Source organism: Sinocyclocheilus anshuiensis, unplaced genomic scaffold (genome assembly GCF_001515605.1).
Source record: "Sinocyclocheilus anshuiensis isolate Anshui unplaced genomic scaffold, SAMN03320099.WGS_v1.1 scaffold495, whole genome shotgun sequence".
Lineage (NCBI taxonomy): Eukaryota > Metazoa > Chordata > Actinopteri > Cypriniformes > Cyprinidae > Sinocyclocheilus > Sinocyclocheilus anshuiensis.
The window spans coordinates 241,580-252,481 of record NW_015552586.1 but is presented as its reverse complement, the minus strand read 5'-3'; the positions used below and the strand labels follow the sequence as shown (position 1 = coordinate 252,481).

The window sequence follows — 10,902 nt, the reverse complement described above, 5'->3', positions numbered from 1 at the left end:
ACCGTAATTTCATTAACTGATATAATGTTAATATACCAACCTATTGAAGTACTGAAATCTGTTTTGTAGCTTTGTAATACACTGATAACCACCAAAAGCAGGTGCTGATGAGAAAATCACATGATGAACCAAAGCCCATCACAAGCAGCTTTTAAATAATAACATATATAGAAGTGCACAGAGTCATTCACACAAACACTAAACACCATCATGGTGACACACGTGAAACTGAAATAATGCAATAAACATTCATTTAACAAGATTAGGTGTAATATACAAAACTGATAAGAAAAAACTAACAAGAAACAGTTATTTCAACAAAAAAACATCAAATGTGACCCTGGAGCACAAAAGCAGTCATAAGTAGCACGGGTAGCTATATTTGTAGCAATATCCAACAATACATTGTATGGGTCAAAATTATTGATTTTTCTTTTATGCCAAAAATCATTAGGATATTAAGTAAAGATCATGTTCCATGAAGATATTTTGTACATTTCCAACCGTAAATATATCAAAACTTAATTTTTGATTAGTAATATGCATTGCTAAGAACTTCATTTGAACAACTTTAAAGATGATTTTCTCAATATTTAGATTTTTTTGCACCCTGAGATTCCAGATTTTCAAATAGTTGTATCTCGGCCAAATATTGTCCTATCCTAACAAACCATACATCAATGGAAAGATTATTTTATTCAGTTTTCATGATATGTATAAATCGCAATTTCAAAAAATTGACCCTTATGACTGGTTTTGTGGTCCAGGGTCACAAATGTGAAATGTAAAGCAGGGAATTCTAGGAATGTCAATTTACGGTTATTAACTGTAAATTATACATTCTTTTTCCACTTTCAAAAATGGTATTTTACCGTAAAATTGTAATGCAATGTCCAATACAGTTTTTCACCGTATATAGTAGGGGAACTTACCGTTAACCAATTAATAGGTTTTTACTGTAGCATTTTTACAGTCTTTTACCATTAAAATGACGGTCATTTCTTACAGTGCACTAGAAGACCAATTCACCAATCTAGCAGTGGAGCACCAACTTCTACCTGGACAGAAGATCCAAACTGGGACAAAAAACAGCCTGTCGCCTTCAATACAGCTTCAATTTGAAATGGACGCTATTATTAGGACTCCTAGTCCTCCTAGAGGCCCTCCACCGCCCTATAACGCCCATCTGCGAGCATCTCACGTTCAGATCCCAGCGGTCTCTCAGGCGTCTTCAGACAACCTCAGGGCCCTTCCGTCGACTCTCGGCCCGATGCTGGAGGAGGACGAGGAGGAGGACGTCAGCGGAGGACACTGCTGCCATTGGCTGGACTGCGGCGGACGTCAGCGGAGGACACTGCTGCCGTTGGCTGGACTGCGGCGCTGTTTACGGCCAGCGAGAGGAGCTGGTCAAGCACATCGAGAAGATCCACGTCGACCAGCGCAAGGGCGAGGACTTCACCTGCTTCTGGGCCGGGTGTCCTCGCAAACACAAGCCTTTCAACGCACGCTACAAGCTCCTCATCCACATGAGGGTCCACTCCGGGGAGAAACCCAACAAATGCTCGGTGAGTCGATCGAGTTTTAAATCTGTGAGTAAAAGGTCTCTATATGTGACCCTGGACCACAAAGCCAGTCATATAGGTTAATTGATATAGCTGAATAAATAAGCTTTCCATTGATGTATGGTTTGTTAGGATAGGACAATATTTGGCCGAGATACAACTATTTGAAAATCTGGAATCTGCGGGAGCAAAGAAATCAAAATATTGAGAAAATCATCTTTAAAGTTGTCCAAATGAAGTTCTTAGCAATGCATATTACTAATCAAACATTAAGTTTTGCTATATTTACGGTAGGAAATTTACAAAATATCTTCATGGAACATGATCTTTACTTAATATCCTAATGATTTTTGGCATAAAAGAAAAATGGATAATTTTGACCCATACAATGTATTGTTGGCTATTGCTACAAATATTACAAATACCTATAACTATAATATTATAAATACCTGTGCTACTTATGGCTGCTTTTGTGCTCCAGGGTCACAAATGTGCAAGCACAGGCTAAAAAATAAATACATGCAATAACAGTAAATAATAATAATGCATACACACACACACACACAGACATATTTTAATTATATACATATATATATATATATATATACACACCAAATGTTATATGCAAAAAAAACAATATAGCAAATAACTTTGATATATTTGTAAAAATACAACTTTTATGTGAAATATAGGTAATTTATAAGAAATATAGCAACAATAATTATTTTAAATAATAAACAATAAAATAATAAAAATAATTAACTATAATATGAACATTAACTGGAATACAATAAAATATAAAAAAAAAACATTTTTATTTCAATTAGCTGCTAAGGCAACATTTCTCATTTTAATTTAGTTTAACTTGAAGTACTAAAATAACAAACTGAAAAATGTAAAACTATAAAACTAGACATATTACAAAAACGGCCAAAAATGACAAACACAAAAATTACTGAAACTTCAAAATGGAAAAAAGCACCAAATTTGTATAAAAAGCTCTTTATATTACACTCTAATATTAATAGAAAACAATATTAGTATCTCAATGATACTATATAATGATACTATAAAATATAAAAAACAAACATTTTATTTGGCATTTTTTAATTGGTTGGCAAAGCAGCATTTCTCATTTTAATTTCAACTAGTACTAAAATAACAAAAAATTATAAAAACTGTATAGACATATTAAATGAAAACTAGTAATAAAAATCTGTACTTACTATGTAAAAGATGTTTAATTACTAAAACTTTACAATTAAAACTAAAAAAATTGAAAAAAAAAATTATTGAACATATTAATATAAAACTGTATATTGTATACAGTATATATATATATATATATATATATATATACACTCTTAAAAATAAAGGTGCTTAAAAGCTTCTTCACAGCGATGCCACAGAAGAACCATTTTTGGTTCCACAAAGAAGCATTCAGTCAAGAACCATCTCTTTCTTAGCTTTTTATAATCTGAAGAACCTTCTTTCGCCACAAAGAAGCTTTTGTGAAACAGAAAGGTTCTTCAGATGTTAAAGGATCTTTATGGAACCATTTAGACAAAAAAAAAAGGTTCTTCTATGGCATCACTGTGAAGCAGCTTTATTTTATATACATATATATACACATACATACAGCAAAAACAATATCTAACACTATTTAAGTAATATTTTAATTGTAAATATGCAAATATCAGATGGTAAAGTGACAGTGCAGATATGACATTTATCATAAGTAAGTGACTGACAGTGTTACATTTCAGAATCCTTTTGTTCTCCACTGAACACTTTTCTGGTTCAGTTCCAGTGCTTCAGATGTGAAAGTATCTTCTGTATCTTCGTTTAATGTGCAGACACAGCTATACATAAGCCAACACCGTTCAAAACAACGCTCTCTTTGCAATTGTGTTCCAAACACGAACCACGTTAGAATAAAAGGTTTCTAGAATGAACTTTTGATATCATTAAAGAACCATTAAGAAACTTTTTATTTAGAATAATTAAGAGATGTGCACAAACAAGCACTTTACTAAATGCTTGTGTTTTGCATTAGTGTGCAGGAGGACGGCTTCATCCATTGATCTCTTGTATTTCATTTTTGCAGCACATTGCAACACTGCAGTGCTTCAGGGTATTACTTGTTTTCTTCTGTCTATTGTTGCAGCATTAACAGCACTTCTACTGGAAAAAAAGGCCCTCTATGTCTCTGTGTTTAGGAGAGACTCTTCTGAAGCTAATAATCACCATTAAGACATTAACAAGAAACAAAATCCCTGGCGATATAATCAGTATAGTTGTGTGCTTTAATGTGCTGTTGTGGAGAAGAGGCTGCATTACGCTTCATCTGTGAGTTTTTCTCCTCTCTTTTAACTCCAGCCATCAGCTAATTAGTGATTATCCTTTATAATTGACATGGGAGTTTGTGCAATTATGCCGTTATTAGAAAGGGACAAAAGACTCACATTTAAGCTCTGGAAGAGACACGACTGCCTCCTGCCATACGCTTCAATCAAATGGACAGCATAAATGTGCTTTAAAAAAAGATATATTTATATATTTAAAGGGATAGTTCAGCCATAAATGAAGGTCATCATTTACTCACATCTTGTTGTGTGATTTACTTTCTTCTGTGAAACACAAAAGGAGACGATTAGCAGATGCATGTTTGGGACTGACAGCATCAGTCATTCACCTTCTTAAATTTCGTCTTAAATTTCAAAAAATTAATTAAAGGGGTTACAAAGCAGGGTTTCTGTGGGTCTTAGAACGCATTAATCTGCTCTTCCAGTCTTACATTCCTAAAGTCATGGCATTAAATGTTGCACACACTGCCAAAAAAAAGAAAAAGAATATCTTATCTCAGTATTTTTTATTAAGGATGTTTATATATTTGTTTTCCTGTACAAAATATCTAAACATCCTTAAATCAAGATACTTTTACTTTAAGCGCAAAATGAAGAAATTAAGTCTTGTTTTCTGAGAAATGTGAGTCTATGCTTAACTCTTTGGTGTTGTTTGGTCATTTTCGACTGAAAAAATTTTACATTTTGGGTTTTTGAAATGTTTTAATTCAGTGGAATGGTGTGAAATTTAGTAAAGTTTTCAGCAGTTTTTGCTATTGTATGTGAACACACACACACTCACACACACACACACACTCACACACACTCACTCACACACACACACACACACACTCTCTCTCTCTCGCTCTCTCTCTCTCTCTCTCTCTCACACACACAAACACACACACACACATACACACACACACACACACTCTCTCTCTCTCGCTCTCTCTCTCTCTCTCTCTCTCACACACACAAACACACACACACACATACACACACACACACACACTCTCTCTCTCTCGCTCTCTCTCTCTCTCTCTCTCTCACACACACAAACACACACACACACATACACACACACACACACACTCTCTCTCTCTCGCTCTCTCTCTCTCTCTCTCTCTCACACACACAAACACACACACACACATACACACACACACACACACTCTCTCTCTCTCGCTCTCTCTCTCTCTCTCTCTCTCACACACACAAACACACACACACACATACACACACACACACACACTCTCTCTCTCTCGCTCTCTCTCTCTCTCTCTCTCTCACACACACAAACACACACACACACATACACACACACACACACACTCTCTCTCTCTCGCTCTCTCTCTCTCTCTCTCTCTCACACACACAAACACACACACACACATACACACACACACACACACTCTCTCTCTCTCGCTCTCTCTCTCTCTCTCTCTCTCACACACACAAACACACACACACACATACACACACACACACACACTCTCTCTCTCTCGCTCTCTCTCTCTCTCTCTCTCTCACACACACAAACACACACACACACATACACACACACACACACACTCTCTCTCTCTCGCTCTCTCTCTCTCTCTCTCTCTCACACACACAAACACACACACACACATACACACACACACACACACTCTCTCTCTCTCGCTCTCTCTCTCTCTCTCTCTCTCACACACACAAACACACACACACACATACACACACACACACACACTCTCTCTCTCTCGCTCTCTCTCTCTCTCTCTCTCTCACACACACAAACACACACACACACATACACACACACACACACACTCTCTCTCTCTCGCTCTCTCTCTCTCTCTCTCTCTCACACACACAAACACACACACACACATACACACACACACACACACTCTCTCTCTCTCGCTCTCTCTCTCTCTCTCTCTCTCACACACACAAACACACACACACACATACACACACACACACACACTCTCTCTCTCTCGCTCTCTCTCTCTCTCTCTCTCTCACACACACAAACACACACACACACATACACACACACACACACACTCTCTCTCTCTCGCTCTCTCTCTCTCTCTCTCTCTCACACACACACACACACACACACACACAGCTCATTTTTTAAAATATCAACCTCAAATTTGGAACACAATTTGTTTAGATTTTTAGAGTAAAACATGTTTTTAGTGAATATATATTTCATATAAAATGTTAAAATAGTACTATGGTGTATCTGTCATAATTTTTTATAGTAATAATTAATAATTAAACTAATAATATAACAATTAAGCTTTTTAATAGTTACACTTTTTTAAACCTTTTTCAATTCCGCAATAATCTACCAAGTGTCTTCTTTAAAAAGAGACCAAACTTAAGTCTGTGCTCCAAAGTTTACATTGGAAATTAAATTTTCAGGTTTATGCTCAAAAAGTCTATAACAGGTTATAATGGATAATAATTATAATTATAATGGATTATAATTACTGCATAAATATAATACAGTACTATAAAATCCCCTAAAAATACAAAATATTCCATTTAAAAAAACATTATCAAACTATAGCACATTAATTTCATTAAAAAAAAAAAAAAAATTGGTCAATTTTGACCGCCATGTGAACAACACCAGGGAATTAAAATAAGAACAATTTTTTTCCCTTTCAGTTATTTGGTAAAGCTTTTCTGACTCCATTGGCAAACGTTTATTCTTATTTTAATAAAAAACTATATTTAATTCAGTTCAAACTGCTGCTAATCAACTTATTTACTACATTTACATTTAGAGACCATATATTGGCATATTGTGTATTGATGTAACAGTCTTAATTTGACTTTCATAAAACCTGCAAAGTATCATTCATTCAATATTCTAATACAATTAGTGATGAGGAAAATTGAGCTGAAACCCTGAAAATGGTACAAAAAACATTTTAAATGCATAGAAACAAAAATGCTGATAAAAACATTTTACAGTGCATGCAAAACTCACCACTGTGCAAGGCTGTTGCTATGCAGTTGCTAGGGTGTTCTTAGTGCCTTTAACACATTGCTATGGGGTTGCTAGGGTGTTGTGGTTGTTCAGTGTTAGGGGTTTGATCAGATCATCTCTAGTAGAGAATGTTTCTCATCTAGACCCTGTAGAGTTGGTAAACTGCCAGCATGTTTGTCCTCTGGTGTTGTGATTTTCTTCAGGAGTGTGTTGTTTCCTTCAGCGATCAGGGCTGATCAATCATTAATAGCGCACACATACCTGTGGTCAACCTTTAGCTCTGCACACTTATTCATTAAAGAAGCCTCTGCTGTGCCATGGCGTCAGATGGTTTTCCAGTGAGCGTAAGGAAAGACAAAGAAAGACAAAACTCTTTCCTGTGTAAAGCGCAGTACACTCTAAAAAATGCTGGGTTGTTTCAACCCAACTTTGGGTCAAATATGGACCTAATAAAAAAATGCAAAGTTTTTACATATTTTTTTTTTGCACGTGATACCGTGCTAAGGACTTTCTGTTGCACAAATGAATATGGTAATAATTGGGTATGATAGTATATTATTATGATACTATACCTGTACCATAGTAGCACACAGTACTTGTTGTGCTTGATGCCTCTGGCTGTGATTGTGATAATCTGATTAGCACATGCCTTATAGATGCCAAAGCTGAAACTCTGTTGTTTTCTTAGTCGCTTAATACAATCATCATCACGATCAGATCTGCCAAGAATAGTGGAATAGGAGGGAAACCACTCTCTAATCTGTCTCTTAAGAAAACGCTCTTTGTTCATGCGAAATGGGATCAGAGCTTTTAACCGTTTAACAGATGCGATCTCAAACAATAGAGCTTCAAACGCCCGTCACAGCGAGTTTCACTCGTTTCGATCATGTGAGTGATCCCTCGTCCTCCAATTTCCAGTTGCCTTTGTTAACTTTACGATTGTGATTGACCTTTCACTTCAAACCCACATAAGAATGTAAAGGCCTTACGTTCTGCTTTATGGTACAAGCGAATGCAATAATTCATCACTTCAAATAGTTCGCAAGAACTGTCATTCTGACTGACAACCGGAGAACAACAGATATTAAATAGCCTACTGTCTTGTGTTTTATTAAAATTGATATCTCAAAAGGATATGCACTTGTGCGCGGCGCGAGCGGCGTCACCATTCTCTGCCATTAAATTGGCAAGTGCAAGCAGGACATTTTTTGTTATTAAGTAATAAGCCTTTAGAACAACATTAAGGTGAGTAGTCACTCTAGTTCACACAGTTCCAATAAATTGTGATGGGTTAAATAAACTCAATATAAACTCAATAAGCACAGCCGCGACTACAGTCAAGCACAGACCAGTATTGAAGTGCACAGGAAATAATTTAATTTATAGTCATATTTAAAGCAGTTTATATATGCAGTTTAAATTCATATTGAGTACTGATTGATGTTCACTTGGATTATTTCCCCATCGAGGGGAAATAACTTAATACTCTGTCATTTATAGCCGTATGGTAAAATGTATATTTTTACTTGTGTAACGTTACGTTCAAAATAACTACAAAATGTCATGCCTTTGAAAAATAAAGAGAACAAAGAATGCGCTGCTTTAGCCACAAACATGAACCACAGCGAATACTTGTCTTTTAAGAGGCTTCATTTAGATTATTTGACATTAAATGCATCATATAAGTCACTTTGGAATAAATCACAGTAGGCCTATGTATATGATACAATTTTTTGGGGTGAACTAACCCTTTAAGCGTTTTAGAATTTCCCTTTCCTAGCCTTAAATAAATGATAATGAAAAGTTGTAGTTGTCTGGGTGATGTTAAACACGCGGAGGAACGTTTGCTCGACTGCTGGCACTCGTTGTCATTATGCGACGGCGTATGGCGTGCTGCCACGCTTGTGACTTTGAGCGGCACATTGGAGCCATGTTGCTGTCTATTCAGGGCTCGGTCTCTGCGAGCGGCCAACAGGACTCTGAGATTTATTAAATAAAGTCTGTGTGAAAGGTCCTCGAGTGCACAGATGCGGCTGGACGTCTGTTTTCCCAGCGGGCCTGATCTGAATGCTTATTGATTGGCTCTTCTCTGTGGCTGGCGTTTGTGAGGCAGAGGACAGCTGGGATAGTTAAGGTGTAGTTTAGCTTCTTAATGATTCACTGGTGATTAGGGCAGCTGTAGTTATACTTCTGACTTTAATGACTCTTGTCAAAGAGCTCAGGGGCTTCAGGTTCAAGATAAATGCTCCCAGATCAGTCGTCTTCTGCCTGTAGGACATCTATCTATCTATCTATCTATCTATCTATCCGTCCGTCCATCCATCCATCTATCCATCAGTCTATTTCTCCATCTGTCTATCCATCTATCCGATTATGTCTATCCATCTATCTACCCTACTATGCATTTATCTGACCTATTCAACTATTTCTGATTATAGATCCATCTATCTAACCTATTTGTCTATCCAAGTATCTATGAATCTGTCTGTCTATTCATCCAGCCATCTATCCATCCATCCATCTGTCCATCTGTCTGACTATCCATCCATCCATCCAACCATCCATCCATCCATCCATCCATCATCTATCTATTAGACTGTCTATTTCTCCATCTGTCTGTCCGTCCATCCATCCATCCATCTATCCATCGGTCTATTTCTCCATCTGTCTATCCATCTATCCGATTATGTCTATCCATCTATCTACCCTACTATGCATTTATCTGATCTATTCAACTATTTCTGACTATATATCCAACTATCTAACCTATTTGTCTATCCAAGTATCTATCAATCTGTCTATCTATTCATCCATCCATCCATCCATCCATCATCTATCTATTAGACTGTCTATTTCTCCATCTGTCTGTCTGTCTGTCTATCTATCTATCTATCTATCTATCCATCCATCTGTTCTTCATCTGTCTATCTGATTATCTATCTGTCTGTCTATTTCTCCATCTGCCTATCCATCTATCCAATTATGTCTATCCATCTATCTACCCTACTATCCATTTATCTACCTGACTATCCATCCAACTGTTGGATGAATAGTCTGACTATCTATTGATCCATCTAACCTATTCGTCTATCCAAGTATCTATCAATCTGTCTATCTACTCAACTATCATCTATCTATTCATCCATCCATCCGTCTGTCTGTCTGTCTGTCTGTCTGTCTGTCTATCTATCTCTCTATCTATCACGCTGCAGGACACACTGAAGTTTGTTTTCAAACAGTTCATACTGTACTAATGATTAACGTCTCTAATTAGAACTCATTGTTAGCACTTACTATCACTCATGTTTGTTTGTGATCATTATTTATAAATTGGGATTAGGAAGGATTTTGGAAAGATGACAATCTGCATATGTGAAGAAACTGCACAACAGCTGTGTCTTTCTCCCTCTGCTTTTAGAAACAGTCCCAATTAATCCCGATCCCAGACACTCAGCGGCTGAAACAAACAGCATGTAACGAGGCACAAACCTCGAGTACTAAACACATCCAAACGCCCGAGTGGAGCAGAATTCCTCTGCTGAGATTTACAAGCAAACGTCACCTCTGCCAACGCAAAGAAGAGAGGAAAAGAACAGAATTCCTGTCCATTAGTGACAAACCGGCAAACAATCCAACAGAACTGAAAGTACAGTTCATCCTGTTCTCACAAAACAAACCAACTTCTGTTCAGTCTTTAGAATATAGATTCAATTTAGATAAAGATCAACACTCTAAATGACACCCACATGCAAAACTGCTATTGGTATCTACTAAAATAACCACTTCATTATAAAGCAATCAAAACCTGCTGACAGAAAACACACGGTTAATGTCCAACCCTTTGATTCCTCTTATATAAGATGAGCTCTGAGCAGAGGAATTCCAGCTATTGCTGAAGTCGTTTTCTGATGATTTTAGTAGGTAATCATTTATTCTGAAACCATATTTCTGAAACATAAATGAGGTCAGGACGTTTGTTCACAGCTCAGTGGTTTCTGGTATC

The 10,902-nt window shown here is 36.7% G+C and overlaps 1 pseudogene; it reads left to right on the top strand.

Moving 5' to 3' along the window:
* The window catches only part of LOC107665450 (zinc finger protein GLIS3-like), a 33,944-nt pseudogene that overhangs the window by 14,882 nt on the left and 8,160 nt on the right, over positions 1-10,902 (top strand).